This window comes from Astatotilapia calliptera, chromosome 20, assembly GCF_900246225.1.
Source record: "Astatotilapia calliptera chromosome 20, fAstCal1.2, whole genome shotgun sequence".
NCBI classification, from domain to species: Eukaryota; Metazoa; Chordata; class Actinopteri; order Cichliformes; family Cichlidae; genus Astatotilapia; species Astatotilapia calliptera.
The window spans coordinates 30,487,662-30,511,957 of record NC_039321.1 but is presented as its reverse complement, the minus strand read 5'-3'; the positions used below and the strand labels follow the sequence as shown (position 1 = coordinate 30,511,957).

General features: G+C 41.0%; 1 protein-coding gene across 2 annotated transcripts in view; it reads right to left on the bottom strand.

Moving 5' to 3' along the window:
- camkvl (CaM kinase-like vesicle-associated, like) overlaps positions 1 to 24,296 on the bottom strand; it is a 44,959-nt gene extending 20,663 nt beyond the window's left edge. For both annotated transcript variants that reach the window (XM_026153383.1, XM_026153385.1), the window contains exon 1: positions 23,847 to 24,296. The gene's annotated coding sequence lies outside the window, so the exon portion shown is untranslated. The remainder of the gene's footprint in view (positions 1 to 23,846) is intronic.

The following is a 24,296-nucleotide window of genomic DNA, read 5'->3' as shown; positions in this document are numbered from 1 at the left end:
TTGTTATAAGCACTAATTCCTTCATTTCTCATAGAGTGGCTCTCATCTAAGGCCTGTCTATGTGTGTGTGCGTGTGTGTATCGATGCCTGTGTGTGAGGGAGAGAGACAGTTAATGTGTTTGTGTGACTGCGAGGCATGGCAGAAACAGGCTTAATAAGGAAACACACTGATGAAAATTCATCACATCGGCCCAGAGAGACGGAGACAGGAACCTCTTTCCAAATGCAGACATAGGAAATTTAGCCAAATTCATCTTGCTGCACACGGTCGCTTTTACTGCTATTTCTGTAAAGACATTTGCTGACATAATGCATGTGTTGGGCTCTTGCCCTTAAGTTTTACTATCACACTCAAACCTAAACCTGATTCTAACCTGACACTTGAAATGTGAACAGATGAGAACCGGCCGAAATGTTCCTTCTTTCCTAAATATCTTCACTCTGATAGTGTTAAAGTACAATCCAAATAAAACGCGTGCACACACACACACACACACACACACACACACACACACACACACACACACACATCTATACACATATGTGTGTTTCTAAACGTTTTACGACTCTGTCAGTAATAGTAATACTGTCAGCTTCAACCCCCACCCCACTGTCTGCCCTCTGTTTTCTGTCCCCTCATTAAGAGAGTGGATGAGTGCATCTGTGCAGGTCTTGCACAGTAAGTGCATCCTCAGGGAGAGGGGCCACAGAGTACCTTTTGACAAAAGTGTGTGTGTGTGTGTTTGCCTGTAGCTTACGCAGAATGATGCAATACCTGGCTGACAGGCTTGTTCTTTCTGACACCAGAGCAGCCTGAGGCAGGACCTGCAGGCACACACACACAGACACACACACACAGACACACACACACAGACACACACACACACACACACACACACACACACACACACACACACACACACACACACACACACTGTGCCTATACAACTATACAACTGTCAGACCGAATGATGGTTAGTGATAGCTTTTTCCAAGTGTGTTTGTGTAAGTAACTTTCTGACAAAAACTGACTTCATCCATGAGTCGGACACATACTGTGGCATACAAAATCACACACAGACGAGGAGCGAGCACTTCCTCCAGAGCGGAATGGAAAATCACAACAGAGCTCCACATGACAGTAAGTGAGAGCGAGACAGAGTAAAAGGGAGGTGAGTAGAGGATCATAAGCAAGTGAAAAAGTAGACTTCATGAATATATTATGCAAATCTATTGCATAAAACATGTTGGTGCATTTACACGTTTATAGTTTCTTCTCTCTCATAAAAGAGGAACTGTAAAAAATACATTTATACCAACAAAAGCCTGAGCCCCCACCTCCCCCGTTCGCTCTCCCTCGCCCTCTATTCATTCACTCCAAATTGTGGTTTTATTCATGTTGTGTTGCCTTGTCTGTTTTAATGCCTTCCTCTTTATATAAATACAAGTATTACGATGCAAAAACGTTGCTAATCTTGTTAAAGAAAACCCGAAGGCCTGATGGTAACGGGAAAATTGGGAGCTGGAGTTAATAAAATCACTGCTGTTCAGAAATACAGTAAACAAAGTTTAAAGGTAACGTGTCTAGATTTGAGCTGAATGCATAAACGCTGCCGTGACGTGTTTTCTATGGATTTTAACATTATAACATTTACATTATGTGCATGAGTCAGTTTTTCTGAACTGCAAATGTCTGTAAAAGATCTCATGGACATCGATAGCTGTTGAAACATTTCAGTGTAGATCAAGTCGGAGGACCAGCTGACAGACCAACTGTTAGTTTAGCTGGCAAACAACTTGGTGGTGCATCTTGTACTTTGCTTGACATTTGGTTACCCTAATCGATTGCTCAGCTGTTTGCTGTGACCAAGGTCAAAACAAATGCTACATTCAAAAAGATCCTACGTGTTTAATCTTTGGATACTGTTTCGCAAAGATGCAGATATGACAAATTCATCTGTGGTTTTCAATATTAAAGCAAGGTGGGCAACTCCAGACCTCCAGGGCCGGTGTCCTGCAGGTTTTAGATGTGTCCTTGATCCAACACAGCTGATTCAAATGGCTAAATGACCTCCTCACCATGTCTTGTAGTTCTCCAGAGGCCTGGTAATGAACTAATCATGTGATTCAGGTGTGCTGACCCAGGGTAAATGGTAAATGGCTTGTATTTAGCGCTTTACTAGTCCCCATGGACCCCAAAGCGCTTTACACATCCAGTCATCCACACATTCACACACTGGTGATGGCAGCTACATTGTAGCCACCCTGGGGCGCACTGACAGAGGCGAGGCTGCCAGGCACTGGCACCACCGGGCCCTCTGACCACCACCAGTAGGCAACGGGTGAAGTGTCTTGCCCAAGGACACAACGACCAAGACTGTCGGAGCCGGGGCTCGAACCGGCAACCTTCCGATTACAAGACGAACGCCTGACTCTTGAGCCACGATCGGCCTCAAGATCTAAAACCTGCAGGACACCGGCCCTCGAGGCCTGGAGTTGCCCACCCCTGTATTAAAGGGTTCACCTAAGGTTTTGTATCATTGATAAGGATGTCGAGTATAAGTTATATGTGAACCTTAAACTGTGTGTTGTAATACGTGTACATTATAGTTAGAGCTGGGCGATAGAACGATAACGATATGTATCGCGATATAACTTTTACTCGATAGAGAAATTAAGCTATCGCGATAGACCTCGCCGCTCTTGTCCTCTTTTTTTTTTTTTTTTTTTTTTTTAAAAGGTCAGCCAATCCAAATAAAGTAGCGCAGAGCCGAACCAATCACAGCCGCAGTGTCACGTCGCGTCACTTGTTACGTACAGCACAAGTGCCAAGCCGCACGTGTGTTTGTTTGGGAAGCAGCCAGCGGGTAATGGAGCCAGCACGTAATGGAGGAAATGAGTGTGCCGACTAGAAAAATCAACCGAGCGTGACCGAAGAGAAAACAGATGATGGTTCCAATGCCGGAGAGATTGTCGAACGGAAGAGCCATAGAAGTTCCGTAGTTTGAAGGTATTTCGGCTATTTCAAGTCTGACAAAAAACAGAGTAGCGTGCACTGTAAATTGTGCCGAAAGCAAGTCTGGAAATACAATAAACTGGTGCATGCGTCACACTGTGCGCCACGTTATTGTTTCGGTGAAATGAATTTCTACAATACTGTTAATTCTACTCTCTGCAGTGTTTAAATGCTTACACATACACACAGTTACTGTCTGTCCACACATACGACTCGGTTCTGCTTCTATGCCGCAGCTTTGTTTACTTTTTCCCACCGAGGCTTCTAGACTTCTGATTGGCCAACATTTCTGCACGGTTAGGAATCTAGCGCCACCTGCTGCTTTGGCATGTTCATAGCAGCGTTTTCCTTCATTTCTCCCTTTATGTGCGGACAGGATTATTTTTTAAAACGAAAACGGAAAATCTCCGTTTTCAAAAATACCCGTGTACGTGTGGACGTAGCCTCAGTCTCTGACTGGAAGCGCTAATTCGTCATTCGGCTTTTGTCAGACTAAAGTAACTGTTAAAACTGTTTGAAAAGCTCAGCTATACAACAAGGAGAGATTGAGAATTTCCTTTTAGTTCTCAGTTTATTTGATATTGACAAAAGTTAGTCAGTTTTGTCTGTTCTTCTGTAAAACAAACTAAGATTTATTTTTAGAATTAATACTTTGTTTCTAAGTGGAATTGACAATTTAGTCTGTTTCGTTTGTTCTATTTTGAAACTTAAACGCTTTAGCGGCTGCCTTTTGTGTAGTTTGCAATATTTGCCTTTATTTATCTGAAAAAGTCTCATGTTCCTTAAGTACATCTACCCTGTTGAACTTATTATGGGAAATAAATATTTAAAAACAAGCTGCTGATTATTTCACATTTTACTTGTGAGCAACGGCACATTTAAATCTTACAAATATAGTTATTTGGCTTATATCGTGATAGATATCGTTATCGCCTGAAATGAAAAAAACATATCGTGATATGAAAAAATCTCATATCGCCCAGCTCTAATTATAGTACCATTTTATCCATCCATCCATCTTTTTCTGCTAAAGCAGAATTACCTCCACCAGCCATTCCAGGGAAACACTGAGGTGAGGTGTTCCCAAGCAAACTGAAAGAATTAACCTCTCCAGTGTCTACTGGTTCTGCCATGAACCTCCTGCCCATGGGAACGACTCACATATCAGGCATCCAGGAGGCATCCTAGTCATATGCCTGAGCCACCTCAATGTAGATCTGTTTCTTGGCTGCTTAAACCGGCGTATATTTAACCGGTATTATAATGGACTGAAATTCTTGACTTTCCCAAATAATCAGTAACTATCTGACTCATCACCAGAAGTGAAATGCAATAGCCTTCTTTCCAGGGGCAGGTGTTGGTTGTATGAAATCAAGTCAAATGTTTAATTATTTTTCTGAGAATTCTGGCCTTGTTTTCCCACTAATCTCGTATTTCTTTCCCAGGAAGTCGAGATGTCTAAAAATGCTCACCCATGTGGGGATTAGTGCTTGGAAACTGCCAGCCTTACACTATAATGAACACAGGGAAAAGGACCTTTCAGACAACACTGATTTGTAATTGTAATTCTGTCAGCCTGACATTAACACAAGAGCATTACAAGCAATGTTTAGAAGCTGTGGGCTCCATTTGTCTGCTCTTATTTTGTCAGTAAATTTTCTGATTCTACAATAGGACATCTGCACAAATGAAAAACATCAACCATTACCAAGCATTTTATCATCAGTTTATTACATTTGTGCACTCACTAAAACGCATCGACACAAAAACCAAATCAGAGTCAGAGTCTCTGTTGAGACCAAGTGGCTTGTTGAACTTCACTTCTGTGTTTTCCAGCATTAATCAGAGCTTACAATGTAACAATAAAAGTGTGTGACACATTCTTCAAGTGTGTTATTAATTGGAGCTACTATACAACGCTTCCTCTTGATTGTGCTGTGTCTGTATCTTTGTCAGAGCAATAACCTCAGAACAGCAATTACAGAAATGAAAAATCAACAACAAGCCAAAATGTTTTATTAAGGGTTTCAGTAATGGATGCCAGTGTGGAATCACACGCTTAATGTTCACGCTTCCCTGCTAGGAAACATTTGCAAAATGCTCCAGTGCCAAACACAGAACCAAGAATTAAACGTCGCCTGTCAGCTCCTCACCCCGTCACACCGTGTCGACATGAAATGCTCGATCAAGCCAAAAGGACAGAGAGAGGATATGTTTCATGAGTTTGGGATCATGAAGGGATGCCGTAATACTCATAGGAAGACATGCAGGAAGCTTACGTGACAATCTTTTAGGCAGTGTGCAAGTGTGTACTGTAGATGTGTGTTTGTGACTGGGTCACCAGGGAGGAGCAACAACCTCTGTCAAGTGGTTTTCCTCTAAAAAATACACAATGTGTCAAAACGCAGCTCCCTCTAGGGCCATGAGCTGATGCAACTTTTATCAACCAACGTGAATTCTCTGCGTGTGTTTGGGGCACTTTTGGTTACACTTAATCCACTTTCAGATGCTCAAGAGATGCTTATGTGGAGAGAGAGCTGTCACACACACACACACACACACACACACACACACACACACACACACACACACACACACACACACACACACACACACACACACACACACACACACACACACACACACACAAATCCCTCTTCAGTCTTTGACAACACATACAGAACCACAAATGTACCTACCCAAACACCACCTACACGCACTCAGACACACAAAAGAAACACACATGCACACGTACTTTGCCACTGGACTTGTTATTATTCTCAGGTGAATAAATTAAACTGCAAAACCTTCTTTCCCAGCATCCATCGGTGTATGTGTCAGTGCGGACGTTAATGTTTTTGTGGGTATCTCCATTGATCACGACTGCATTAATTCATTCCTTTTGTGACCAAACATGGCCTTTGGATGCACCGCACAGAGTGCCTCTCCAAAAACCTGGACTTCAAATGAGAGGCTCAATCCACACCTCGCTTTGCAGGCACACACGTGCACATACACACCCACACACAATGCACACATACAGTAAACAAACTAAGACACAGTAAAAGAGACACGTAAAGATGTGCACAAAATTGAATGAAAAAACAAACATTTCTTGCTGGTTTTCCCAACCCGGCTGTTCTGCTAATTTTCATCAAAGCAACTGACTCCTTTTGCTCACTCCCCTCGCTTTCTCCTCCTCTGTTTACATCACGTGTTGCATGTCTACTGACTATGATGCCAGATAGTGATAGATTGAAGTAAATGTGCCTGTACGACCAAGAACAGAAGGTCACTTTGCTGCTGTGCATCAAAATAGCCCGTGTGTCTCATACAGTTATCCAAAGATTCTTCTTGACTGTTTTGAGCCAAACCTCGATCAATAAAAACTTCAGCAGGGAATATGAAATACAGCCTGTCGTGAGCTGTAACTCCTGGATCGACTGCAAGATGTTTTTAAAAAAAGGTTCCAAGCAGCGCTCTATTATGGTGACTTCATTTCATCAGTTATTAGACAGGAACAAAACATCTTGTGGCTGTAGATGGGCGCTTACTTTCATTACAGTAGCCTTTTATTTATTTATTTTTGCTAAATAATACAGTTGATGGTATGTTAAGCCTCACATTTCTGAATATTCCAGTGCATGTTAACCTGAAACAATCTGTTCAGCTTTTCCTCTCAGCCAAATTTGGCTTCTCATTATCTTCCCATGGGTTGTCTGTGAGTTTTCAGATTCTTAGTTTGTGCGAGGTGGCCGTAACATTTCTCCACTTCTGCAGTAATCTGCATCCCGAAGGCTTATCCCTCACACAAGCACGCATAGCTACATAATTCAATTCTAAACAAGGGGCATTTATAATTAAAAGGACAAAGGATGCAGCTGTTACATTTAAAATTTATTTATTATTTTTTGCAAATGGAAATGGTGGTAGCCGATTTGTGATGTGATGATATGAAAATATTATATCAGAAATGGGTTTAAGCAGAAAGAGAACCAAACACCATACCTTTGCTATAATAGAGGCACCTATTATGTACCATCTGAATGCAAATGCACAACCACTTGCACGCGTGCATGTCTGTGTGTGACTTGGACAAGCACAAGACTTGCGGTTGCTTGGTCTCAAGGTTTAAGTGGGTGAGACAGGGGTTAAGCGATGGGATAAAAAAAGATAATCAAGATGGGGAAAAAAAGAGAAATAAGAGGCAGCAAGGGAGAGGATGATGAGGATGATATATGGCTGCTAGCATGATCCAGTTTGGGCATATATTCAGGACAGATACGTAACTGCACACAGATGGCTCCTCCCCACACACACAGACACAGGTCAGAGAACCAGCACTTTTGTACTTGTATTGCACTCATAGTTAGACCACATCAGCCATATATATATATATATATATATATATATACACACACACACACACACATAGTAAAAAAGTTCTACAGAATTTGTCTGTAAATTTATTACATTCATTTTATTTTGTATTGTGTTGCTGCCTGGCACATTTTTTCTTCTGTTACTGCATATCTTCCCAAGTCATGTAAGGATATAATAGACTGAAATAGATTTTTTAAAAAGCAGTGTCTCTCAGGCTGGCAGACTTTTATTGTACCTTTTAAGCTTCAACTTGTTCATAGGATTCACAGTAAGTGATGACTGGTAGAATTAGCTTGAGGCTAATGCAGGCTCATGTACATTCTTAGCTTTGTGCATCTGTATGAAATATTAACCACATCCTCTAATGGGATTTCATTTGAAAATCTGGATATACATTGTATTCAACATAATGTCTGACTTGTACGCTTGTCACCACAATCAGGAGCGGATGACGATGAATGGGAAAGAAAAGATAGAGAGGGAAATGGGAGGCGGGCTATTGTGGTCAGAATGACAGCGATCCACTTGAGATGCCTCCAAATTAATTTTGGAAAATTTTGAGAAGTGATTGTACTCTGGTATTGGATAAGAGCCTTTACTGAAATTATTCACAAACTTTAATTTCTTATTTTCAAGACAGAAAAAGCACACAAAACAATGAGGCCTGAATTGATGAGACAAACAGACACAACTGGTGTAAAATAGACTAATTCTGCAGACCTGTCACAAGGCCGTCTTTTGTGGTTAGATTTACAGTGTAGATGAAGGCTGAGGATTCAGGTGACCCTGAATCCTCACTTAGTTATGCTGCAATAGGTGTAGACTGGTGGGGGACTCCCATGATGCACTGAGTATTTCTTCTTCAGTCACCTTCCTCACTCACTATATGTTAGTACACCTCTCTGCATTGAGTCATACTTGTTATTAACCTCTGTCTCTCTTCCACAGCACATCTTCTATCCCGTCTTCCTTCTCTCACCCCAACCAATCACAGCAGATGGCCCCGCCCCTCCCTGAGCCTGGTTCTGTTCTGTTCTTCTTCCAAAGGGAGGTGAGTACCCTACTGGCCAACACCAGTAGGGTAAAGTGTCTTGCCCAAGGACACATCGACCAGGACAGAGAGCCCGGGGATTGAACCAGCAACCTTCCGGTTACAGATGCGCTTCCCAACACCCCTGAGCCACGGTCGCCCCAATTGAACTGAGGCAAGAGAGGGTTATTTGTCCACATATGACACAACTCCATGGACTATTAATGACAGCTCAAGCCTTCCAACAGCAGCACAAACCACACTCTGTCTAATGACAAATGGCAGCCAGCTATTAAAGGACGAAACCATTATTTACTCACAGGTGAGTTTACCAAATTCAAACATTGCACCATCTATATACAACAAGCACTCTCTTAAATAAACATATATATTTTACTACTATTTATTAACAATTACATATTTTTTTTCTTAACCTTACACCAAAAACACCAAAAACCCATGTACAGACGTTCCCCACACTCTCTTAACTCATGGCCTCTCTGCAACCTTGAAAAGGTTTAATTTGGTCAAACAGCCTGGACAGGACACCAAAAAGACAGGTGAGTAATCACATCTCAGCAAGAAACTTCTTTACACATAAATATTCCCCAGAGAGACAACAGCAGACTGTATTTGCTCCTGGTAACGATTCTTTTCTCCTCACAGGGAACCGCCACACTTCTTAATGAGGAGCAGCTGTGCAGGTCCTGGAACAAAAGGCTACCTGCTAATAATTAAAATACTCAATACATATCCAATAAATAATTGAACTTCTTGTGTGCAAATGGTTGTAGGTGTGCAAATCTATGCTTAAAGTGCGGTGCCAATTAAAGTTCTAGTTAAAGTGCATTCAACAAAGTGCAAAGGTGCTCATAACGTGCTGTACAAGTTACCAGAGTAAAAATGGTACCGGTGTGGAGACCAAATGAAGCTGGCTGCTGGTTTCCTGTAGCAGTGACGTACGCAGCCAATCCTGTTTAAAAGGATTCTTTTGAACTAGGGAATTAATAATTCAAGTTTAGCCAAACATATTGCAACTCATTTCCAGCCGTAGAACTGAATTAACTCAACCAGATGCACTATTCGCTTTATCCATGTAAGCATACGTTATGAATAAATGAAGCAGGAAGCTGGTATAGATGCCAAACAGAAGAATGTATTGACCACAAGGTGCTAAATCCTTTTAAGGCCCATATATTCAAATGCATTCCTGGAATAGTCAGAAAAGATGTTATAAAGTACCTGAAGGAGATGTTTGTTGAAATGAGGGAGGAAGAAGCAAAGAGGGTTAATTGAGTGCGAAAGGAAGCGAGAAGGAAACAACTCTAGTGGGAAAAAAGAATAAACATTCGTGCTACACTAGCATTCGGGGGATAAAACACGATTGTGATAAAGATGACAAGAAAAAGGAAGAATGAAGGATGGAGGCAAACATGGAAGATGACAGATGTGAAAAGTGTGAGGGAGTCAAAGTGAGAACTCTTCCATGAGAAAGTCAGGAATGTGCGTATGTGTGCAAGGAGGAGAAAAGAAAAACACTTTTGTGAAATATTCAGTGCGATAAAAGACTTATAGAAGCAAAATCCCCTCCCCCGAGAGAGAGAAAGGAGAGGAAGAAAGGGGAGGAGGAGCAGAGAAGAGGAGGAGAAGGGAGCAGTGATTGAAGTTTTGGATAAGAGTCATAAGGCTGGAGACCATTTCAACAGAGGTCTCGGCTGTGAAGCTTTGTGTAGGACTGTCAGGGCCTTCTCTATTTTTAAACAGTGAGTGGGTCCTGCTCACACCTTATAGCATCAGTATACCTGTCGAGCTTACTGGAGGTAACTTCATGTAGAAATTTGCTGCTAGATGATAGTTTTTGTGGAGAAAAGAAAACAACTTCCAGTTAAATAATCATGAGCTCTTTGTGTTTTCACTGGCACTATTTTCTCAGGGAGACAAAAGTGCAAATACAACCGCAGTTCACACACTGAGGTTCCCTGTCTCAACATACAGCTTTAGGAAACTGGGAATTATATATGTGTTTGGTCGAATATGTCAGAGGAATTGCTTTTCGGATCAGCTTTATTGGCAAGTCTCTGTGATTGCAGCAGCCATGGCTGAAAGCTGTGTAGTGTCAGTCCATCCATCTCTCAGAATGTAAGTGTCCTTCTCATGGATTCTTTAGGAATACCTTAAAGCATTTTGGACACAAATATTGACATGAACAGAATGATTTTTGGTGTTCAAAGGTCAAGGTCACTGCCATCCTTTTTTTGTGAAGATATTATATATGATTATAAAATATTATAAAAGCAACATGTCTTGTTTTGGGATTTGAGTAAGATACACTTGCAATGTACACTATATGGACAAAAACACACATACAGGAGCTGCTTAGCCATGAGAAACCAAGCTACCAAGCTCTCTGTGCACAGTCTTTGTGCTGATGTTAATGCCAGAGGAGGTTTGTAGCACTGCAGCTGGCAACCCCGCTCTACAACCTTACACAAACTGCCACTTGCTGAGCTGCTGTGGTTCCTAAACATTTCCAATTCTACCGCTTACAGATCACGAAATATCTAAAAGACATTTCACAAACTGACTGGCTGCAAAAGTGGGATCGTATTACAATACCATACTCAAACTCTGTGAGCTTTTCAGAGCAAGTCATTCTATAACAAAAATGTTTGTAAAAGCAGCCTGCGTGGCTCGGTGTTTAATTTCATACACATGTGGCAACGGGACTGAAAACAGCTGAATTCAAAGAATAATCTAACTCCTGGCATGGTAGAGTCAATAAATTGGTCTGTTGCCTTGTTCTGGACAAAAAAAAATGAATGTAATTGTCCTCAGCCTGAGCTGTAACTTATGTTGTTTCAGAACAATAATAATTTCATGATCCATCTAAACGAAGTGCTTTAAGTTGCCAAAACTGAGCTTTGAAAGCGTCATACTTCGTTTGCCAGCTGTAGCGCAGCCAGAAACATTGTGGTGGCATAAAGACTTAGGTACTGTATTATTTTGCTGAAATTGGCAATGATTACCATTACATTAATTCACTCTTACAGGCAGCAGTACAAACAAACTGAAAATAAAATCATAACACCTCGTGAAGGCCACGGTGACAGCCTGGCACTCGCCAGCAAGCAAAACAGTTGGACCACAGAATGAAAATAGCCTACCTGTGATGACGACACTGCTAGTATTTGAATCATTTTACTACGATCCAGTTTTGTGAGTTGTCTTTCAGTGAGGGCTTTCGCTAGTACTGTGATAGCACCTTTATTCAGCTGATAGTTTGAGAAGAGGCTCAGTTTGGCATGTAAGGTGTCATGGCTTTAAAACTAGATGCTGTGTTGGGGGACAAATCTCCTTTAAAGTATACACATGATGGAAATCAAGCCATCAAGTCAAAGAGTATTCCTTCCCTCTTTACATATCCTTTTGTTTAAAGCTAACAGAAACAACGACATCTCTGGCTAACAGTGGTTATTATGGGAGCTAAAAGTTAAAGTGGAATTTGACAGGTGGGTGAATCCTATATTCTGCTCTAGGGAGGTACTGCATGGGAATAAGACACATAATAATAGCCTAACATGAATGTGCTATTTCCGTTTATTGAATAGCACTTGCTGCCCTGACCCCTGAATACTCTGGATCTCTTCCTCCTCGCCTGTACTTTCTTGCTTATAGCTAGAAAATGAACTTATACCAGACTGACTTCTTTTCCTGGGAAATACACCAAGTCTGTCTTTAGCTGGCACTCATGCATTGCCATATTTTACCACTTAAAACAAATACCCTTGATCCTCCTCATCAGAGCTAACCAGAGATGGGCAGTAACGCGTTAAGTAACGCGTTACTGTAATCTGATTACTTTTTCAAGTAACGAGTAAAGTAAGGGATTACTATTGCAAAATCGGTAATTAGATTACCGTTACTTTCCCGTAGGAACGCTGCGTTACTGCGTTACTAAAACCGTGATTTTTTTTGCGAGAATGTCTCATGACAGTGACGTAAGCAAGTGCGACGTTGGTGACAGCAGCTGTGTGCAGATCAACAATGGATCATATATCGAGTGCAGAGAGAGTATGAGCGTGCAGCGTTTAAAGCGTGGAAGTACTGACCTTACTTTGAGTTTGATTCCATAAAAAGTGACAAAAACATTAGTGTCCGCTGTGCGTGGGAAGAAAACTTCTTTCTACAGCGAAAAAAACCCCTAAACTTCCAACAAGCACCGAGTAGCTACGACGTAATGGGAAACTCACAGAGAAACTCGCGCGGATTCTTCAACTGACCGCAGCACACCTGCACCAGGGTAACCCTCCGCCTACCCTGCTCCTGCTTTACAGGTGAAAATAGAGCAAAAGGACCGCTGAGTCTTTGACTTTATTTATTTTCTGCTGTGTTTTACTTGCATCTGTTTGAAAGAGTGAGTGAAAACACAAAAAATATTTTATTTTATGTGCTGGAATGTGTAGAAAATAGGTTTAAATGTTAAACTAATTTATTCAAGTCAGAGAATGTTGCATATAATTAAATGTTTTGCTTGATGCATAAAGTTAAAAGATTAAAACTGATAAAACAAGTTAAAAAAAGAGACTTTTCCATTTGATTACATTTTGTATGATGGATTATGTAGAAAAAGTAGAATTGGGCTGAAAGATCTATCACTTTATCACCTCTTCAGGTTGTAAATCGTGTTTTTAAAAAGTAACTAAGTAACTAAGTAACTAAGTAATTAATTACTTTTGAAAATAAGTAATCAGTAAATTAACGGGATTACTTTTTGGGGGGAGTAATCAGTAATTAGTTACTGATTACTTTTTTCAAGTAACTTGACCAACACTGGAGCTAACTATATATATAAGCACCATGACTGCACCTTTATTGACATCTGCAACACAAACATGTGACATGGATGAGAAGGAAAAAAGAACAAGTGCTGACTGAACCATCTCCTTGGCTCTAACTGGAAAGACCGTCAGGCTGCTTCAGGATCAAGTTCGATTGTTCCATCAAGTTCTACCTTTTTCTGAGAAAAGGATAACAAATAAGCTGTTGTATAAGAAGGCCCAGGAAGGGTCTTCAGCCAGTGTTAGTTTCTCACATTGCATTTGAACAGAAACTTTAATTCTGTTAATTAAAGAAATTTGTTGGAGGAGGTATTTAACAACTATAGAAACTCAGCATTAAGGAAGCAAGCAGTGACTACACGGTGGGTCTTTTTCCCCATCAGACCTGCTGCCCCAAAATTAAACAGACTTTCCATGAATGTAGAGTGAATTCATTTACTCTACAATCATGGACACACCTAGAACAAAAGAATCACATTCACATACCCACAGCTTAAACACACACACACACACACACAGGCTCTATAAATACAGTGAGGAGGTAATGTTCATCTTGTAAAGTAGGCGGATTAACTGGAACCAGGTCAGAGCAAAGGCAGAGTATGCTCTAGCTTTTCTCCAATTTAGCTGCTTTCTCACCATTTTTCTTGCTATTGCTGTTTTTGATGAGCCAGACTGCAATAGTTATCTCCTGCTCCCCCGCAGCTACTTGTTTCTTCGCTCAGTGCCATGTCTCTTTAAAGGCAAGCAAGAGACCACTTGTCAATATTTGTGAGGGTTTTCAATTTTGTGAATGGATTATGCAGCATGCATACTGACATGTTCAATTATTCAGCCATTAGACTATATACACTTTTCTCTTTTTTTCCTTTTTACATAACAAGAGCACTAACAGTGCTTTCTCTCTGGATAAGGACAGAGTGGAGATAAATAGCTGGAAGCAGGATGTTGCCAATGTATCATTAATATAAACGACATTTTCTTTGATGAGCTCGGTTGTGTATCATTGGCACAAACAAAGCACCAATGTGCTCTATTTCACACTAACCTTTAAACTGGATTTTCCAACATAATAATTACAAAAACAACAATTCTATAAGTATTTTTCCATCCTGTCTAGGATAGAAAAATACTTCCAAGCTTGGATTGTAAATCATGTAGATGCACCTGCTTAAAGCGAGTGAATATGTGAAGTGAGTAGAAGATTTTAAGGCCAGGCATATCTGTTACCATCAATACCTTTCAAAATCTGAGTGTCTCTTACTGAAGGCTAGATGCATTAAAGTAATCACCGGGGAGCCTCTGTAATGGAGCAGAGTGAGAGAGCATAGCAGGAGCACAGACAACAAAGAGGGGAAGCCAAGAAAAAGTAAAAGCCAAAGGGTAAGGAAAGGAAGGAGATATGGTTGGGTGACAAGAGGATGAGGAGAAGGCTTGATTTTCATCCCATGAGTCATTCAGAATATAAAGAATGAACTTCACTGAGGAAATCTGCCTCTGTTTCTAACCACCTCAGTATTAAACTCATCCATCCTAAGAGAGGGCAATATAGAGAAAAGAGAGGAGGGAGGAGGAGCGAGATACTGGGAGAATCTGCGTCTGCCGAGCAGTCATCTTTCACCTGTAGCTAGCAGAGACTTTGGCTTGCATAATGCAATGTGAGGATAAACCCTCTTTTATGGCCAGCTGAGCCAATAAATCTGGATCAGTTCTGAACTCCCCCCACCATCCCACCGTGCCCGTAGTTGTCTGTCGGCTGCTGAACGATCCAAAAGCGATTCCTAATTTCTTTATTTGTAATTCTTCTTGAAGCTGCCTTGAAACTAAACACTATACATTACATGCATCCATGCATTCGGCCACAGTGCAGAAAGTGGAGACACTCAGTGTGTCCCCTCTGGTGTAATGAAATCAGCACTTCAAATTTACCTTATTTTCCCAGTATGCTTAATTGCCTGCATCTGTCTCCCTCTACGCCAACCGTTCCCTCTGGTTCAAAGTCCCTAACATAATTGTTTTCAATTAAAATGTGCTGTGCTGCAGCTGTCCTTAGCCTGCTCGAGCTATAGTGCTATTCAGGGGGACAGTTACCAGGATGTGAGGGGTAGTAGCACTGGCAGCCATCATTACGATCAGATGGGGAGCAACAGTTGAAGGCCTGATGATGCAGTGGCTTGTTGGATCCATCGTTACGACAGCTTGGGGTGTTACATAAGGGGTGATGCAGACAGGGCTGGTGAAGGAAGAACAAGTGATGAATCCCAAATAGGGCAAGCAATAAATGAGTGTTCCTTATGATGACGAGGAAGTAGTAAATGACACTTATGGGCAAGTTTGATGGTACTTCTGGATTTTCTTTATAGTCTCATCTTTACAGCAGTGAAGGACTACAGTCGGTGAGGTGGGGAACTTTCTGTTTTCCATTTGCACCCTTTGTGTCATTTTCTGATCTGTGCCTGTTTGCTGGCCCAGATTCTAGCCCAGTTTTGACTCTTTTTTTGCTGAACTCAAAGAAAATGTTGGGCCCCGGTTTTAGCTCTGTTCAGTCTTCACTAGCACGAGTAAAACCCCGACGAACAGGTGAGTGGGCTCAGATAAGGCAAAATTGGGCCACATGATGTGTGTTAGAGATTGCTGCTTGGCCTCCAGAGGGCTATTTGGTGGAGGGAAAACGACACGAGTTTCATTGTCTCCCCACTTCGTCCCACAAGGCCGGTGCAGTTCTTCTCACAGCAGTGTAATGACATAGATAAATATGAAGAAGTGGAGAAAATATGAGACAGAGGAAAGTGAGAGCAGGCCTGAGGTTGAAGAGAAAGATGATCGAAGAGAAGCTGAGAAAGGAAATATTAGGAAAAGCGAAAAGAAAAAAAATGAGGGGAAGAGGAGATGGAAAAATGACAGATGAAGACGCAGAGGACAATATACACAGGATCTTGTAATGAAAGCCGCTCTAATGAAGTACTCTCTCTGTCTGTCTCCATTCTGTCTGTATTACCCTTCGCTCTAATCTATCTTTTTCTTTCCATGTCCCCCTTTTTCCCTGTCGCTTCAAATCCCTCTCTCTCTTTTCCCTCCAACACTGGAGAGCACCGGGGACTGGATAACTCATTACTAATTCATAGTTTCTCTCCATATATTACAAGGCCTTGAATACTGGTTAATTAAGTATCCCACAACAAAGTGAAGAAAAACCATCTTTTATCTGTATGATTAAGCTGCCTGCAAACATCCAGCCTTGAGAGGGTCTCTTGCTTGTCTTTTCAAGTTGGTATATTTTAGTGCAAAAGTCAGATATCTTTGAGAAAGGTCAGCAAACATGCTGTGTTTTCTTACTGAGGGTAATTCTTAGCGAACTTTTGAAACACTGAGAAGAAAGCAGTGTAGATTAGATGTGTTGCTATCGCCTTGGGTAAAATGAATAGACTTTATTAAAATGAAATGAAGTCATATATAAGCCATAAAACAACACCATGCATAAAACACCAGAGTAATGAGAAAGCATATTTACAGTGTTATTGTGTAACATTTCAGGAAGTATACACTTTCTCTGTTTGACCCTCTCTATACGTAAACCTTGGACTTAATTTCATCAGCGCAACACGGCTCATCTTACATTGCAGTAAATTGGTCACATTTACGAGAGCTTATCCATCTCGTTCTGTCCTGATGAGTCAGTGAGGATTTTGCAGGGTTACGCTGGCACAGGTTGACAGAAGGTATCAGACGCATTGGTAGAATTTTATTGATTCTTTTAGTCAGAGTTTTAAATGTTGTGTTTTCTCTGTTTTTCTGATGTTTTTTACCACTGCAGAGAGGAAAACACATCTATGTGTGTGTGTAGGTGCGTCTGTTTATGTGGGGAACACAGCTGTTCCTTCCTTGGAGGTTTGGATTGGTAAAATGTGGTGAAACTCTTTTATTATCTCTGAATCTACATTTTAGATATTTCCAGAGGAATTTGGCTCAGATTTGGCGAACACGTTGCTGGGCCAAGGATTTGGTTTTGGCATGAATATTTTGGCTGCAGTTTATCCACTTTTTTTTTTTTTCCCAGGGTTTGATTTACAAATGCGCAGCATGACAATCTATACAGCAGGCACTTTAGTTTTTATTTTCTACAGTTAAGTAAGATCAAGCAGACTACTGAAAACTATTCAATGTGTTTCTTAGCTCCACTGGGAGTGAGGATGAAGGACAGCATTAAAAATGAGAATATCAGAGGGACAGCTCAGGTTGAGACAAAGTTTGAGAGGCAAGGCTGAGATGGTTTGGACATACACAGAGGGATAGAAGATACTGGACAGAGGATATTGAGTAATGCACTCGCAGGCAGGAAGGAAAAAGGGATACAACAGAAGAAAATGCAGAGAGTTGGTGTAACAGAAGAGGATGCCGGGGCGAGATGGAGGCATATGAGCCGCTCTGGTGAGCCCTAAAGGGAGCGGCCGAAAGAAGAGAAAGGAGAGAAAGTGCCTCAGCTTCTTCCATTTGCAGGTTAGCAGTTTGTTTGCTTGTTTCTTTTAGAATGACATCTCCCGGTTCTGCTGTTTATAACTGCCCCCTTTTATTGGCTAGGAAGGAATCAGATTTCAAGAAAAATATCTCATTGCCATTCAATGTGACGGACAGCAAGTTTGGGTGAAGCTGCTTCTCACTTCCCACTTCAAGCACTTCCCTTTCCAACCTGCAGCAGCCATATCGATTGACAGTCATAGATTACATATAAGATACAGACGTAACATCCATAAACTGTGTCACACAGGCTGAGATAGTCTAGCTGATAATTAAAGTTCTACAACTGTGGTTTGTTTTCCCCCTTGCTGAGGTTCATTTGTGCAGATATGAACACAGTAAGCACACTAGGATGTGGCCCGAAACAACTGCAAATAAACTCCAGAATTACTAAGTTTATGGTGTGAATGTGATCTGACCTCGATCCAAACTAACTGCACGGTGTATGCTGCAAGTCTGAGATAAAGAACATCCCATAGCCACGTATGCTTTGTATTCTGGGATGTCTACTATAGATGTGCAAAGGTGTGCACAGGCTGGCAACTAGCTGTAAAGTAAACTTCATTCTTCATTTTCTCCAGTAGTCCACAGCAGCTTTTTCCTGCATTTATGTTTGCTGCTCCCACCCAGACACATCTGTCCAATGAGCGGACTCAACATTCTCACATGGTTCGTAGTGGCAAACCCTTCTCCCTCTCTATGTGAAAAGAAACCAAATCACTGGGAAAAGCTATAAGTTTACAAACTTTAACTGATTTGGTCCAGAGTAAACAACCTATAGATGCGAAAACGCTTTAAGAAAATGCTAGAATCTCCCTCACAGACACTGGAGTCCAAATAAAAGCTTTCTTTATCTCATAGCAGACCATATTATTTATGAGATAATTCCTTTAAATAAAAATCCTCCATAGGGTGCCAGCAGCACAAACACAGCTGACAGGTCCAGTTCAGTGGCGGTGACAGCTCAGCTACAGCTGCCAGCGTCAGCACACCTGTCAATCAAAACCAAATTTTAAGTACTGCACAGGATAGGTTATAGAAAATATTAACAACAGAGAGTTGTTATTAAAGGGGAAATTAACTATAGAGATGAGTCTATTTTTTGCACCTGGCTGTAAAAATGCTGCATGGACATGCAGAAGTTTGGCATTACAACGACGTGGGTCATTGGAGTCACTCGAGTGGCCATTAAAATAACTGATTTTGGCACTTCTACAATGGCTTTATTTGTCAGCCTTGAGCTTACCACTTGTTAACAACAGGTTGGAATATTAATATTAAGTCTTTAATAATAATGGATTGGATTTATATAGCGCTTTTCAAGGCACCCAAAGCGCTTTACAATACCACTATTCATTCACTCTCACATTCATACACTGGTGGAAGCAAGCTACAGTTGTAGCCTTTCTCCGTTAAGGACAAATATTCTGAGAAATGTTCAGCCATCCAATCCAGTTGACAGCAGCAGATCTCAGGTTGTAGATGACATCTGTGATTTTAGTATAGACAGTGCCCTATTATATCATATAATACTGTATATACTTTAGTACAGCATATACTACATACCTTTTTATGAACTGAACTTAAATTCAGATGAAATTTGTGGTCTGGTCTATTTGAGCATCAGTTTATTAATTGTCATGCACAATAACTAGAATATTAATCTCACAAGGGGAACTGCATCTGATGAAACATCAGGCATTTCATTTGGATCGCCTGCGTTAGCTGTACATTAACGAATGAATAGAATATGCAGTCACCGTGCAACCCAGTATCACGGCAAAAGAAACACCCGTCCACCATGTCCATTTCACACTTTGCCTCTCCAAAACATGGAGAAGATGTATTTCCAGCAAGGAGAGATAATATTTGTAAAGCCATGAAGCTGGTAGTGAGCTAAAAACATATTAAGTACAGTCCATGGTAATTGTGAGAAATGAATAAGCTAGTCGGCTAATATGTCCATATATGTAAATGTGTTAATAATGTCTGTTTAAACATTTTCCTGTGATTATTTTCATGTTGGCTTGAAATAAAGCGTCTCTTCTGCACGTGTGTACATTTCATGTTTGGGAGAGGCAAAGTGTGAAATGGACATGGTGGACTGGTGTGTCTATTAAATGCTTTGCTGTGATATCAGGTTGCACCATGGCATCAGACATTGGGCATTCTGAAGCTGCAGTGTTGGCTTAAGTTACCATAACTGGATAAAAAGGTGAGGTGCTAGGTTATTAGTTGAACCTGGCAAGCTTGGTTAGCAAACCACATCTATAGCATGGGCACATTGCACGGGCTAATTAGCATGAAGTAAACTAGATAACTGAAGAAAATTGTGCATAGGTTGTATTACACAGAAGTTCATGTTATATGCATATGTCAGCTAATCCTATTGAAACTGTTCTAAAAGGCGACAAATGCAGAAGAGAGGTCCAGCTTGGTGACCTGTTTGGGGCTAAAGTAAGCTAGGCTACTGGATACAACTGCTACTACCACTACTGATACCATGTTTCTGTATTATATTACACAGACCACTTTTTTAGTAGTTTTTTTTGCTGCTGCATATTTTATTAAATTGAAAATATTTAGCAAATTGACATCTTTTTCTTTGTTTTTACATATTTTGTGCCGTGTTCAGCCAAGTGCAACAAAACTTGTTCCTTGCACAGAGTCTGTCTCTCTCTCCCTAGAACTCTGTGTGTCTGCAAACCCGTCAATCAAGGCAGCCTGCCCTCGAACTTCACGCTGACCAGTAAAACTCCAGGATAAGTTATAAAATTTTCAGAGGTAACTTTCCATAATGGCCAAAAGCTTTTTTCTGGCTCATTTTCCAGTCCTGTATTCTGCTGCATTAGCCATATATTATAATATGTACTTTTGACACGTTATCATATGTTAGTAATGCTATATATATAACTAGACAGACAGACATTTAGAGTTCAGCAAGGGACAGAAGGCTCAGCTGCAGACTCAGAGAGCAGATGACATGGGAGTATGAGAGAGCAGGATGGCAGAAGATGAGCAAGGATGGCAGGACATTAGAAACCTCTGGCACCAAACTCAGTAAAGGAGAAAAAACACAAGCATATGCTGTGTGTGCAGTTTATCCTGAAGCTCATGCTTATGTAACATAGGTAGCATGTGTGCAGGAAAAAAAACAAGTTTTTGATTTGACTATTTGCTGTCAAACTTTTTTCTATCTATTCAACTTTCCGGTAGCCCGGTGTTTGCCACAGACACTGCCAAATTCTTCATGACAACAAGTCCCGGGGGGCACGTAAGGATCATTACTGCCTACCAAATATAGTGACAGAGAGCGAACACGAAGGGTCCTTAAAGTCATGTTGATGGATCTCCTGCAACCACCATATATAATCTGTGAGGGCTGCCGTGATGGAAAAGCTCTGTGGTCATGGACATGGCCGTTACAGATTGCACCAAAGTCTGCGACTCTGTTCTGAGCAGCAGACTCAGAGGGAAACATTCAGAATCAACCAGAATCAGAGGGTGTTTACAGCATCCACAGTTATCAGCTACTATTATGGCATACCATTACTTTATAATGGGATATTGATGCCCACAATACACCAGCATCTACCTATTAGGTCAGCTATTGATGAAATCATAAATCTGTAAAATTGCCTGCAGGGGCAGATAAAACCGGATATGCGGCGCCCTCTCCCCAACATTCTCCACCCTTATTAATAAACAACATTTACTTTTTCTATATTTAAGGATTTTCCTTTTTAGTTGCACATTTCCTTTAACCTTTCGCTTCATAAAGAAATACTTGGGCTGATGTGTCGGTATTTCAAGCAATCCTTTCTTCTGGTTTAAGGTAAAGCAGAGGAAGCGAAACATACAGTATGTGTTGTGTAACACTGTTTATAACCCACCAGCAAAGTGCACCAATTTTAAACAATCAGTTTCTCATTGAAGAAATGCTAAAATATTTCAAAAACAACATAAAAATACTCGCTTTCATATATTCTGAAGATAAAAAAGAAGCTCACAGCCAAACAAACGTGATCAAATTATAAAAAGGCTCAGTGGAGGTAAAGCAGGTCAGCACTCAGATTTAAACTGTGTCCCCGACAGTTACGTGCCACATAAACTGCACATGACTAAATGTTATATCTCAGTTTTTATGTTACAGTAAGCTGATTTATACGCAACTCGTCGTCCTTGGTTCTGCAAACATTTCTGACTGCATGTCACAGGTCCGCCGGATGAAAAGCTTCAAAATGAAACCTGACTTTTAAAAGGCAGCGTTCGCTGTTGTCTGGATGCAGGGCACAACCTGAGCCGCAGCTTCCATTATCAAAAAAGCAGGTTGGTGACTGACAAAAAACAACAACGAAAAAAAGTAAATGCACACAGATACACCTGATTACACACATCCCGTGTATCAGTGAAACCACCTTTGTTTGGTTGGGAACGTGAAGTGTTGGCTTGTCAGCTTTTTGGCTTGTCCAGCTAAATCCGAGCACGGCTGCCTTTTCACGATGAACAATACAATGACAAAACTCACAAGCGATGTGAAAGCCTTTTGTGCTTTAGGCTGGAGCTTTTCTCTACAAACTCTAAACGAGGTCTCAGGAGATGCATTAAAAAATTTACAGGTTTAAGGGACAGTGGCCACAAATGAAAGAGCAGTGGGTGGTGAAATGAAGGCTTGGAAGGATGAATGAATAAAGAAATAACTATAACTATATATATAACTATACCGACAGTGCATATTGTGAAGCTGACAGCTCAGCATGCAGGTGTGAACTGTGTGAGATGTGATGCTTGAAACGTTATTTTTTGCCTTGTTACATAAAATCAAAGCGCGCTAAATCTAGAGAGTAAAAGAAACTGTGTTGGGAAATACACAGCAGCCCTTACAAGTCAAATGAGATGAATATGTAAACATCCACATTTTTTTCCTTGGCCACTGTGTTTGCTTTCTCAGCTCAGCAACCTCTTTTACTCTGTCTCTCTCTGGGGTGCAGTAGTGTAGCAGCATATACATGGATTTCTCTCATGTTTTCTCCACTCTGCCAGCCCACTTTATCAAACTGCAGGAGCTCACATTAATGAAGTTAATGAGGCCAGCAGGGGGTGGCCTCATAAAAAATAAAATTAAATATGATGTACTATCCATTGTGTCTTTAATAAACTCTTTATCGGTTTCAATATATTTGAATAAAAATATTCAAACAGTACATTTGCATTTGCTGTCCCTTTTATGAAAAAGTGGTGCTCTGTGAAGGCTGTGACTGGCCACTACATTAAATGATTTCTGCAGTCACTCTCAAAGCATTTGAGCATAATCACTTATTTGAAAAGCCCACTTTAAACGTAATCAGCCGCCTTGATTCAGCATAAAACTCATAATGCTGACTTAGTAAGTGTAGAAATGCATGGTTAGAAAAAGAAAAAACCTGGTAAACCTAGAGCTGGATACGGTTTAGCAGAGAGAGAGAGAGAAAGGATGTGAGGATGAATATGTGAAGGTTTTAGGTTGTTTTTCTTCTAAGGGGGTCTCTTAATTTTACTCAAAACTAATACAGCTGCTGTGCTGGGAGCGTGAAAAGGATGAGCTGCACTTGTAAAACACCTCTCTGACGAAGAGCTTTGAACGCTCTCACTTTTCCTTAAGCGTATTTTCCAGACTTTAGTTGTAGAACTGTTTAAGGTTCAGTAGCATGAGGACGAAAACTTAATGCAGCAAGTTACAAACGTCCAACACCGTCGTTTGTTATTACTCTTTAAAAAAGTCGTTGTTACTTGTTAGATGTAATCTGTTCCTTCTGTTTTCATTATGGGACGAGAAGAAGCCAGTAACGCTGTATGAGTCCTGCTGGTTGCCACTTTGGAGATTATCGCTGCAGCTGCTTTACGCACGCTGGCTGCACCGCGCACGTCGGCAGTAACCGAAGAAGCAGCGCGCCAGGAGAAAAGGAAAGAAAGCGTCTCTTTTATCTAATCTTTTATTTAATTACTGCTTCCTAGCAGCCACGCAGGATACAATACGGAGACATGAAATTAATTCGCGTTTGTCATTTGAAGTTTGAAGCCTTACCTTGAGTTGTCGCGGCTCGGAAGAAGTGCGGGTGCGCGTGTTTGAAGCCCCCTGTCCAAAATGGAAAGTATCGTCCTACTTGTTACTTGGGAATAAATTAATGGTTGAATAACACTTAAAATGGCTTTTAAACCGACAGAGTCAGCGAGGTGAACTGCAGCTCCTGCTCTGGCACGACTGTCTGAGAATTAGTTTGCTTGCTTCTGACTGCCGCCCTCCCTCCCACTCGCTCGCTCGCTCACTCACTGTCTCCCACCCATGAGAAATAAATAATCTTTCATCTCTCTCTTTCTCTCTCCCTCTCTCTATGAGCACAGCAGGTGGGCATCTTTGAATAATGTGAGATCATTTTTAAAGGCTGCTCGAGGCCCAACTGTGTGTCCCGCACTCCTCTCCAAACACTGCGTACTTTCACGGTTAAACAAAACTGTGCTGATCATAAGATTTTTC